Genomic DNA, 12,037 nt, shown 5'->3' on the forward strand with positions numbered 1-12,037 from the left:
TAGCTGATCTGCATTAAGTTTTTCATCTGACAACTCACAGTATAGCAGTCTACTAACCCTAATGTCCTGTACATTTATTTTTGTCATCAAATATCTTGTAGAGTGGTATTCTATATAACACTGTTAGCAACTGCTTCAGCCTAAAACTTATCTTGCAAAAGCTCTTGGTAACACAGGACTGCACTTTGACACCATGACAAAAGGTACACAACCTTAAACAGCAAGACATAAGAACATCCCACAGATGTGCAGTCTCATAGAAATCACAAGACAGTTTTCTCCTTCAGTCATTATCTTCCCCCTGGTCTTTAACCTTTGTTTCTTGAGAGAATTAATTGGTCTTCATATAGAACCTCTTCCCATATTCATCAAAGATAGAAAGATGTCTCTCTCTCAAAACAAAGCCTGATGCTCTAATATATTTCCCAAACCGAAAGGAGAAACAAGGGCTGGTAGGAATTCTAAAGCACTGATGTTCTCCATTTGTTTTTATCCAGACAAAATAATTTTGGAACTGTTTGCACAGAAGACTTAAGCAAATAGGGAGTAAAATTTAACCTTTCCCAATTAAAATTAAAACAACATTTTTAATAGCAATTAAAATGGCTGAATAAAAGAAGAAAATATTGAAGATTGGAATCTATGGAAGAGAGTATCTCCCTGAAAGAATTTATTCATATCTCTGTTACAAAACCAGGATATCCTTGACTTTGATTTTAAATTTCATGATTATTAACTGGATGCATCTAGCTTCACTAAAGCTCCATTCTTCTTTCAGAAAGAAATAAACCATTCCCATTAAAGTTTCATACGCAATTGCTCCTAAAATTCTAACTATTAACATTTTCTGCAGCTACATTATACTTCACATAAGTCAAGCATGTAATAAAAGCAGAAGGTCAGAATAAGTTGTCTATTTCTTGAAACATGCTAGCAGATGTCATGATTACCAAGAATGTGCATATATGCATGTGACTTGCTGAAATCTGAAAAAATACATGTTAGAACCTGGGGTTCTCTAACATCAGTCCTCAAGCATTTTCTGATCAGGTGCTCACAGGAAGCCTTACTAGCTTTAGCAGAAGAAACTGACTGCTGAACTCATACTGTAACACATCTGTTAGGTGTTGCATACAGATAGCAATGCACATATATGTGTATATACATACATATTCATACCCACATACATACCAATTTGCTTTAACTGAATATGTGACTCTTTCACTAGAATTCAGATATTGTATTGAATCAAGTTTAAAAATTTCTGTAAAATGCATGAACTGTTCAAGTCCTCAGAGTTTTATGAAACCTTCAAGTTTACAGTCCATTAAGCTCTGGTCACAAGAGTGAACTACATGAATCCAGCTTTAACATAGTTATGAGTCTAAAGAAATGGATTATTCTCATGTGAGAGAGAAACCTAGGAAATTAAATAGATTTAAATAAAAGGAAAAAAACCCAAAATTCATAATTATTAAAGGCTTAGAATGGTTGATGAGTCATCTTACAAAGCAAACAATCCTTTGAATATAAACCATTTTGTTGGGTATCAGCTAAGGATTTGGTGATTTCCCCAAAATTACATAAAGGGAAACGAGGAATTAATGATTATTGTTACACTGTTATATGTAAGGCACAAAACAAGGTTTGTAACTAGTTTTCTTTGTTTAAGAATTATTCATTAAACCCCTGTAGATTCCATTGCAAAATCTGGTAAATTTCCCCATAACCAAAGGCAAAGGCCAGAGATTTTGTCTTGCTATGGTTTTATGAAGGAGTTTACTTAGATGAGAAATATTCAGAGAGAAAGTGTGCGTGTGTAAATCAGTAAAAAGGACTGCAATTGAAAGCAAGCGCAGCCTAATTATGCTTTGGGAACGCATGTTTCTGGAAAATAAAAGCTTTAGAACTAGACAAGACCTCAAACCATGGACAGTTCATTTGGGGAAATGGTTGTCTTCATATATTATTTGTAAAATTATCTGTAACAAATACCTATTTAAACAAAGAAAATAAAAACCTACCTGACTCTATCATAACATTTACATCTGTGAAAGCAGTCAGAAAGTTATCAAGAAGAACTTTTACATTTTGCTGCTATTAAATTGTATGTCAGAGAAGAACTTCTCCAAAATAGTACTTGCAGAAACAATGCCCTATCAATTTTCCCTTCTACCTCTCAAATTGCTCAGTAAATAGGCTGAACTGCCATCTTCTTCAGTTTCTTTAAGTTGGAAAGCAAACACATTTCCTCTAAGTGGCTGTCCTCAAGAATAAAATAATGAAAAAAAACCTCCTCAAAACTATGGGAATACAAAATACAGAATTTAAATGAAATACACTTACTTTAATAATTTAATTGCTACTTAAATGTTACTATTCTTCCTCATCAGTGAACAGTAAGTGTCTAAATAAATAAATAAAACATAGTAATAGAAATCTAATACCTAAGTTTGATGAAAATGTGAAGATCTCTGAGAAGCAAAAGTTCTCAAAGTCATTAAAAACCAAGCACACACAATACTACCAAAAGACCAAATCTGCTGGAAAAAAAACCCAGCCGACCTTATTTTTGGGAAAAGACCATAGAATAGAAAGAGAAAAATTACATGTGATTTTCAAGATATCTGGACTGAATTGTCCTATCAACAAAAGCAGTTAAGAATATTTTTCATGCAAAGTAATATTCAGTTGGCAATTACAGCTTTTATGCTATGCTACGGTAATATGAACCTTCGTTAATAGTGGCTCCTACACATACAATTACCAAAGGAAAAAATCCACCTATTTAAACAGAAAATATACTTCGAGAAATTGTAGGAACTGACATATTTTATAATTTAGAGTGATAACACTTCAAATCACTAAGGGAGCTTTTCTTCTCAAAAATACTTCTCAAGTTCCACAGCTTATAAGCTGGTGAAAACCTTTGGAAAATCCTCCTAGATTGCTCAAGAAATGGAATCACCTAATACATTCCTTACTATGCATTTTTTTTGAGGAAGACAACAGTGTATTTCAGGTAAATGAACTATACACTCAAGGTTCAGATTAGAGTCTATTAAAATATTTGTAACTGGATTTTTTTTTTAATATATTGCAAGTAGCCATTGACAGTGATAATGGAAACATGAATTTTCACGAGTATGGTTATTATTACTGAATGTTTTTTTAATTTAAAACATGATCATGCAAGAAATAACCTTATAGTGTTCAAGTTGAACATTAGAGACAAACATCATTTCAGGTAGGGTTAAAATGTATACAGACACACTATAGCAACTGTGTAAGAATTACTCTACATCCCAGACCAGAAATATAAGGCAAGAGACAAGGATAAATACACCTTATGTTTTCAGAACAGGAAGAATACTGGCATGTCAAAACCCGGAGGACATTCTGATGCAGTCATGTAACACAGATACAGAATGGGGACTTACAAACACACATGCACAAACACAAATACACACTTCTTTTTGTATTTTGCTCCTTTGTTTTCCTCTCTAAATCTTAGTCCAAATCCATGTTCTGCTTATCGCAATTTTTAGCTGCTGTATGTTTAATTGTATCTACTGCTATCTAGCAGCGGACTTCTAGTTTAGAGCTTTATATGGAAAGTAGGTTGGAAGAGTTTGTGGCTACTGCCCAAGCATTCAGTATGCCACAGTTATTTTGCCTTCCTGGATCCTTCCTGACTTCCAAACTGTAACCCTTTCAAGAGCATGTCCTTTGGTTCTTTGATGAATGGCATTTACACCCCTCTAAATTTATGCTTTGGGGTATGCATAAATTTATGCACTGTGTCCAAGGTAGCTGTTTAAAAAAGGCAGGGACATCCAGGAACAGTGCATAACATCTACCTTTGGATGGAATCATCCCACAAAGATACAAAGCTCTCACCCTTAACTATACAGAGTATAGTACAGACTCCTCAAAGGCTCACTATATACACATACACACATAGCACGATATTGTTTTCCGGAGAAAGCCACAACATAAATGTTGGATTAGTCTTACTACTAAAGCTATCATTATTACTATTAATACTATATAACAACATCAAAATCATTGCATGGGTGTAGGAATAAGGCAGTACATAAAATGATCTTGATGCAGTAAGAGGTAAACTGAAATGTCAGTAAAAAGGTATTTCCCTCCAAAAGCAAATGCCAGAATCATTTCCATCAACCAGAAGATTTATATAAATATACAAATATTTTGTCATACAGAAGTCCACAATAAAAGAAGAAAAAACATTACCTAGGCAGAACTTTCTAAATAGAACTTTTTCACAACTTTTTGCACTCGATGACAACTAGTTTTTATTTTTATAGCCAAGTTATATATTCCTTTCTCCTAAGCACTCAAAAATTCCCGCTTCACAGATATTTGCTGAACTATTTTCATTCTTGCGCAAAATTACCTTTAAAATAGTCAAGATAGATATAATGGCCTTGGCAAGTTCAGTAGCAATGAGCTAAAGATCTTGCTGAATCCTTTTTTTACATGTTCTGTTATAAAAAGTTCACAGAAGATTAAAAAAAAAATAAAAAATAAAAAGAGAGGGTTAGGAACATTACCTTTTTCTGTACTTTCTGTACCCTTTCAGCATCAGAAAGAGAAGTGAACGGAAGATTTCCTACCACTACTACAGCTGCTCCAGACTGAAGCCTTTTTTATGGCCCAGTCATTTTGCATTTTCAACTCTTCAGAACAATAATGTCACAATTTATTGTTTATACAAATGCTACCCCATTTCAATATTTATATTACTGGTTTTAAGGAAATCTGGGCAGCTGTCTCATTTAACTTCACTGATCAAGAACAGGGCTGAAGAACAGGGTTTTTTCCTCTGCTTTTGAAGCGTTCCTGCTTATAAACTGAATAGTGTCAGAATTCATCTGGAATAAATACAGTCAAAATGTTAACAGCCACAATCTCATCATCATATCCTTAATTCTATGGATATTGCCACTGAAGTCATTGAAATTTCACAGACAGTAAGTCTCCAACATAAATCTGACTGTGAGATAAGAACCTGGATTGAATATACTATTAACCTACTGAATATATTATTGGGATTCATTCTCTCTCATTGGGTTACATTTCTGTTCTGTATTAAACAGATTAATTTAAGCCAATAAACCATTGTATTCTTCTAGATAGTTACAAATAATACATTTACTTGCATAACACCAAACACGTAAGTCTATTTAAAGACTATCTGGAACTTCTGTTCTTTTGCACCCCCAGTCCTGGTTTTTCTTTAAGAGGGAAATCCAGTAAATCCCTTTTTAAAAATGTAAAGAAGCTTTTCTGACCAGTCCTAGTTTAAGATTTTCTGTATGTTCTAACACAGAAATCCTTTAACATCCTTAAATGTGCTATTATTTACCTAGCAGACATCTGTTAGTCTTCCAGTATTATCTAATTAGATAGATCACGATAAACTAAAGAATGATCATTTCTAACATGAATTCATACAGAGTACTGTCTCTGATGGAGACTGCCAGGTTATTAAAAGTTTACAATAAAAATAAAAAATGTCACATTAAAACAGGATGATCAGAACTCATCAAACACTGATGCTGTGATTAAAAAAAAAAAATCCCTGGAAGACATAGTAAACGTTTACTTTCACTTCACAAATATATCACAACAATGTGAACTGCAGTTGCATATACCCAAATGTGCAAGCAACATGTGTAAATCAACGTGAAATAAACAAACACACTTGAAATGTAACTACTATATAATTCCCTAAAGAATAACTCCCCCCTCCTCCCCCAGTTAAACCATAACCTAAACATCATGCTCAGAAAACACCAGGAATCACTGCAAAAGAGGAATCTGCATCTGAGATGACTCCAGGGCAGACATTTTTCCACTGCTATTCTTCCAGAGATCCTCGCCATGGGCTGAAATTTCAAATGAATCTGTGCAAGTTGCTAATGCTCAGATACTTCTCCACAGTCTTGCAATGCAGTAATATAAGACTAATTTCACAGAATTGAGAACCTCGCAAGTTTTCCTCCTGAATAGGCCAAGGAGAAAAGACAAATTTACCTCTAAAAATCAGAGGTGCAAATACCCACGAAGTTGTCTCCTTTCTCTGTTTGGCTGAGACCTTATCTTTATAGGATGGCAGCAGAATTATAAATGAAGAATGTGAGCTTCACGAACAGCACCTGCTCTCTGCTAATTACCTGTATGAATTCTTTACCAGGAATGGCCCAGTTTTCAACAATCTTAAGTCTGTTTCCTTCCTCAACACTAAACCAGGGATGCTCATATAGCTTTTCTATCTCAGCAGCAGGGGAGCACTGCAGGTACCTGTGTTGGGAATGGATAGGAAGGAGGGTGCAGTAGCTATTCCGATCCTCTTCTCCTCCTCTCCAACTGCAGAACTCCCTTGCTGCAAGAAAGGAGCTGGAGCCCAGTTATTCTGCTGAAGGAACAGACAAATACCAACACCATTCTAAACCTCAGCTACAACTTGGTATTACACTTTTCATCACAGGATTTAGATACAGCCTTAGGGACAGGCACAACTATGGCAAGATTACAGTTGCCAGTAATTAAAGAATGTTTACACTTCCCAAACCTTATGATCCCATACCACCCAAAATAATAGCATCAGAGTGGATAGTAGTCCTCTAATACGCTTTTTTAAACATTATTGTGACAAATTCATAATATCATCAATCCCGATAAAGTATAATTTTTAACGTGCATTAACATGCCCAGTTAACCTAAGGTATGAATTTATGTTAAGATGAACATAAGCGTGAAATGCTCTGAAGTATTTAAATGCCTGAGAAGGGGACAGCCTAACAGTCCCCTGCCCCTTCTCTTTTTCCACAGTATCACTACCATCAATAAAGATAATGAATTTTTCTTCTCCTCAAAACTTAAGTTACTTGGGGAGTCTTTGAGATTTCCTATTTCACTATTCACTAGCCATTTTCTCAATTCTATTTTTGGCAAAATAAAACTTATCTTTGGATTTTGTAGTGAGGACCTACAAAATAGTAATCTGTGCAAAAGGTACAGTATGATGGCTTCCTAAGGAAATGTTACTTAAATGCTAACAATGTGCGTTTTCAAGGAAACATTTGAAGTTTCAGTAAACAAAGAAAATACTAGCTAAACAAAGTGAAATTTTGACAATGTGAAGAGTGGACTGAAATCAACTGAATAGGATTATTAATTTTAAAATTTGTACATCCAAAGCATTGGTAGTTGAAACTTCCAATAACTCCTAAGAAACACTGCTTGACATGAAAGAAGTTAAGCTACATTAAATACAGGTTGAGATAAATTATGTCTAACAGGACAGTAGACTGGGAACAACAAAAGTTGAGGAAAAGTCAGAAGAAGAACCAGCACCATTTAAATAATTTGCACAGGCAGGACACCTGTTAGTAACATATTTTGATCATTTCAATCTAGGCATAGTCAAAATAATTACCCCCCAAATAAACACTGCTCAAGTTTTTAAATGAAAACAATTTAGTCAGAGAATTGATTACATATAAGCATATCCATATTTTATGCCATTTTTGGACATAGGTATAGAGCAACCTAATCTAATTGAAGATGAACCCGTTTACTGCAGGAGGGTTGGACTAGGTGACCTTTGAAGGTCCCTTCAAACCCTAACTATCCTATAATTCTATGTTTCTGGGAGTAGGTAAATGCACAGTACATAAAAAAATAGCTCTCTAAAATGAAACAGATTCAACTACTGACAATTATAAATGAAGAGTTGTGTACTACTATAAAACAAAAGCCTAGCAAGAAGCATGTATTCTAGTCTAGAAATAAAAAAATTGCAGTATATAGTTTCTAATCACATACAGAAACAGCATAAAAGAAAGTGAAAACTGTCCACAGATATCTTGTACTGATCCAGACCATGTTTCACAGCTATACACAGTAATACTCTTTTCTGAAACTTTAATTTGTACCCACCTTAGAACAAGTAACTAACTGAACAAAGCTGCAGTAATAACTCTCTTTTCTCAGCTTAGAGGCCGTAAGGGGACTGTATCCAAAGCTGTTACTGACCAAATATATCAGAACTATGTCAGGTTTTAAAATCTATCTGCTTTCCTCCAAATCTGATTTTAAATTTCTCTTGGCAAAATCAATAAACCAGTCTGAAAATAGGAGTGAAATTCCTAGTCATTCTGAACTTTATTTTAACACTAAATAAACAAGAAGCATTTTACAAGGTATATAATAACTTTATAACAAACTAATAGATCCTAAAATGGGAATAAACAGATGCAGTACAATCTTTATTCTTTGATCATTCATGAGATTTGCATTGTCAAGGAAATACTTTTTACCCATTTGAAAAAGAACTTTCTAGTCTCATTAGATTTTTTAATTTTCTCACAGACAACCAATCTAAATCATAGATTGTGTATTCCTGCATGATACAAAAAAAAAAAAAAATGCCCCTTTTTTATTTAATCCCCACTCCTGAGAAAAAACAAGACCAGAATCACGACAAAAATAACATCTAAACTCCAAGTAATTTCATGAAGCTGGAATTAATAAGGCCTATTTCCCTACAGATTTGCATCTTTTCATCTAAGGTAAGAAGGTGCAGGCTCTGACTGAAGCTTTCCCCAGAGCTGACAGTTTTCTGGAGACAACAAATGTAGGCTTTTCTGGAGGCCTTCATAGCATTATTCTTCAATCCACAAATAGTTATCTTCACACAGCGTGTCAGAATTTAATTATGCCAGATATGTTGACCTCTGTCAAATGTGAATTATGTTAGTAAAGGATTCAACATCGTTTCACAGAAACATCAGGCAAGGTAGTGCTGAGGCTGATCAAATAAAGTGTCTTGCTCAAAATCCTCTTAAAACAGTGTTCTATTCAGAAGCAATGGTATATGCATATGCTAATAAAAATCAAAATTCGACTATTATGCATTTTTACATGTTTCTGATAAACTAGGACTAGTTCATTATGAACTTGCCTTTCAACTGAACATACAAACCCTTCTTACAGTCACAAATGGTGCCCTCAGAAACATAATTATGAAACAAATCAAGTGTCTTTAAAGAGACTCTTGCAACTCTTTCTAATTCCTCCCTAAGATTAGCTCCTGAGTTGAACTTTTTGACTACTAAACAAATACTGAGTGACTAAAGTACTGTGTCAAGAGTAAAAAATGGATATTTACTTATATAGAAAAATTGAACATTTTCTGATTAACATGCACTGAATTTGCATTTCCTGCTCAAAATACACAGAGGAATTTTGATTGCCACAACTTATATTCCGATACCAAGATCACTCTGAATTACATTAATGACATTTATATTCTGAGATGAAGAACTATGAGACCATGATCATTCCCCCCCCATTTTTCACAGCTTTTGTACTATTCCTAAGAAAACATACTGCAGACTGAAGGGTTCTAGATACTGAAATGATGAAAAAAAAGTAGCAAGAAATAACAAAGGTGTTTACACATGTACAAAGGAAATAAGTAAATGTAGTTTGTAAGTCAATACCGAATTGAACAAAAAAGAGAAAAAAAGAAACAGTTTAAACAACAGGACTTATTTTAACTTGAATTACTAAATAGTGAAAAATATGAATGAGCTAATGAATACATTTTCATCTAAACATTAAGCTTTAAGATTAAAAATAAGCATAAAATATACCATGTTATTCTGCTGATTACGGTATAAGCCTTGTTATTTTGTATTACTTAATTTCTACAGTGGTTTTCACAGCAGCATTTGGTGTAAGGCTGTATTTTGTTTGCCTTACTAATCATGAATATTACATGGGTTGTACTCAGTCTTAGAACATGAGCCTTTATATTTCTATGTTTCTTGATAACGTGCTATGGAATTCAAAACGTGTGGGACTTAGGGACTTTAAGCCTGTGGCAATGAAGATGCAGCTGTTCATTTATAAGCAATCATCATAGCTACAGAAGTTATAAAATTAAATTTGAAAATCCACTTTCCTGAACTTTCAAAATGATTAAATTATAACAGAATCAGTGCTATGTTTTATTAGAAATATTTTTACTTATTAACTTTCTTCCAAGTTTAAAAATCAAACCAAACCAATTTTACATAGCATTCTACCTGAGTTTGCACCAGGTTAGCATTGCAGATTAAGTATCAGTGTTTGATTATTATTTTAATGTTTGCTCCTCACATACATAATTAGAATATATCATCAACCATGACCCAGTCAAGAGTCTTTTGAGGTTGGCATTACAAATTTTATTCTACATAGGCTCAGGTGCAACTCAGCAATGCTGTCAGAACTTATTTATATGAAACTTCTACCAGTGAATCAAACCAGAATTATAAAGTGATGTTACTTGCTGGTATTTTGAAATGCCTAAACAAAGCAAGCAGAAGATCTGATCCACATATAAAATCCACAGATCTCACCTCTGTTGACATCTACAGATACCAAAATACAAAACATATGTTTTTACTGGTATGAAGAGACAGCTGCATACCTCTGCTACAAGTAACTTTTTAAATTGGATACTCTATTTTATAGGATTAGTACAGTATCCTGGGTGTAAAGGGCTGATTATGACAGAGTCCAGAAACTCTCAGAAATAGTGTCAAAGCTGAACTGAAGCTAAAGTCCAAAGTTCTGCTGTGTTGGGTGAAACCTTAGAAAGCTTGGTGAGCAAGCTTACAGGCAGTGTCAAGATGAGCAGGTGATACCAATGTAAGTAATATTTTCAGATGGACGACAGAAATATGATCACATTACCATGGCACTCCTTCTTGGTAATAAAAGTCAGTTTCCTTATGCATGTAGGAGCTGAATTTTAATTCCTAGTAGCTCCTTAGTATTTTGTCCTGAGTAGGAGACATACTAAAGAAAAGTTTCTTCTCCAATGGACAGTATAAGAATCAACAAGTCTACCTGCCTTACCAATTTGGTGGCTTTCTATGACGGGGCTACGGGACTGATGGACAGCAGCAGAGCAGTTGACGTCATTGACCTGGACTTGTGCAAAGCATTCGACACTGTCCCACGTGACCTCTTTGTCTCTAAATTGGACAGACACCAATTTGATGGTTGGACCACTCAGTGGATAAAGAACTGGCTGGATGGCCGCACACAAAGAGTTGTGGTCAATGGTTCAATGTCCATGTGGAAATCAGTAATGAGTGGTGTCCCTCAGGGATCGGTGTTGGGACCTGTGTTCTTTAACATCTTTGTCAGTGACATGGACAACGGAATTGAGTGCGCCCTCAGCAAGTTTGCCGACGACACCAAACTGTGTGGCTTGGTTGATATGCTGGAGGGAAGGGATGCCATCCAGAGGGACCCTGACACGCTTGTGAGGTGGGCTGATGCCAACCTCATGAAGTTTAACCAAGCCAAGTGCAAGGTCCTACACCTGGGCCGGTACAACCCCAGGCACAGCTACAGGCTGGGCGAAGATTCAAAGCAGCCCTACAGAGAAGGACTTCACAGTGAGGGTGGTGAGGCACTGGAATAGGTTGCCAAAGGAAGTTGTGAATGCTCCAACCCTGGCGGTGTTCAAGGCCAGGCTGGACAGAGCCTTGGGTGATATAGTTTAGTGTGTGGTGTCCCTGCTCATGGCAGGGGGGTTGGAACTAGATGATCTTAAGGTCTTTTCCAACCCTAACTATTCTATGATTCTAAGTTATTAGTTCTTTACAAATGCCCAAAAAGTGTAAAGCAAAAAACGTTCTTCTCTTTCATTCCTCCTCCTTTCCTCAGTGAAATTTTTCTCTGCAGTAAAAATATTACCTTTGAAAAGCAGCGTTTCGTAAAGCATGGCAAGACTCCCAATAAGACATTATCAGCCAGATTTTGTGATCTTCCTGCAAAGAAGTAGCTCTAATTTCCTTTCCACAGATCTAATCACTGACATGAAACTCTGCAGCACTAATCCTCAAGGAACTAAGGGTAAAGTTTTCCAAAGTAGACAGAGACTCCTTTCAAATGCCACTTTACCTTCTCCTTGCACACACCCTGTGGACTTCCTTCAGTA

The sequence above is a fragment of the Nestor notabilis genome, unplaced genomic scaffold (genome assembly GCF_000696875.1).
Source record: "Nestor notabilis isolate BGI_N333 unplaced genomic scaffold, ASM69687v1 scaffold1569, whole genome shotgun sequence".
Classification (NCBI taxonomy): Eukaryota; Metazoa; Chordata; class Aves; order Psittaciformes; family Psittacidae; genus Nestor; species Nestor notabilis.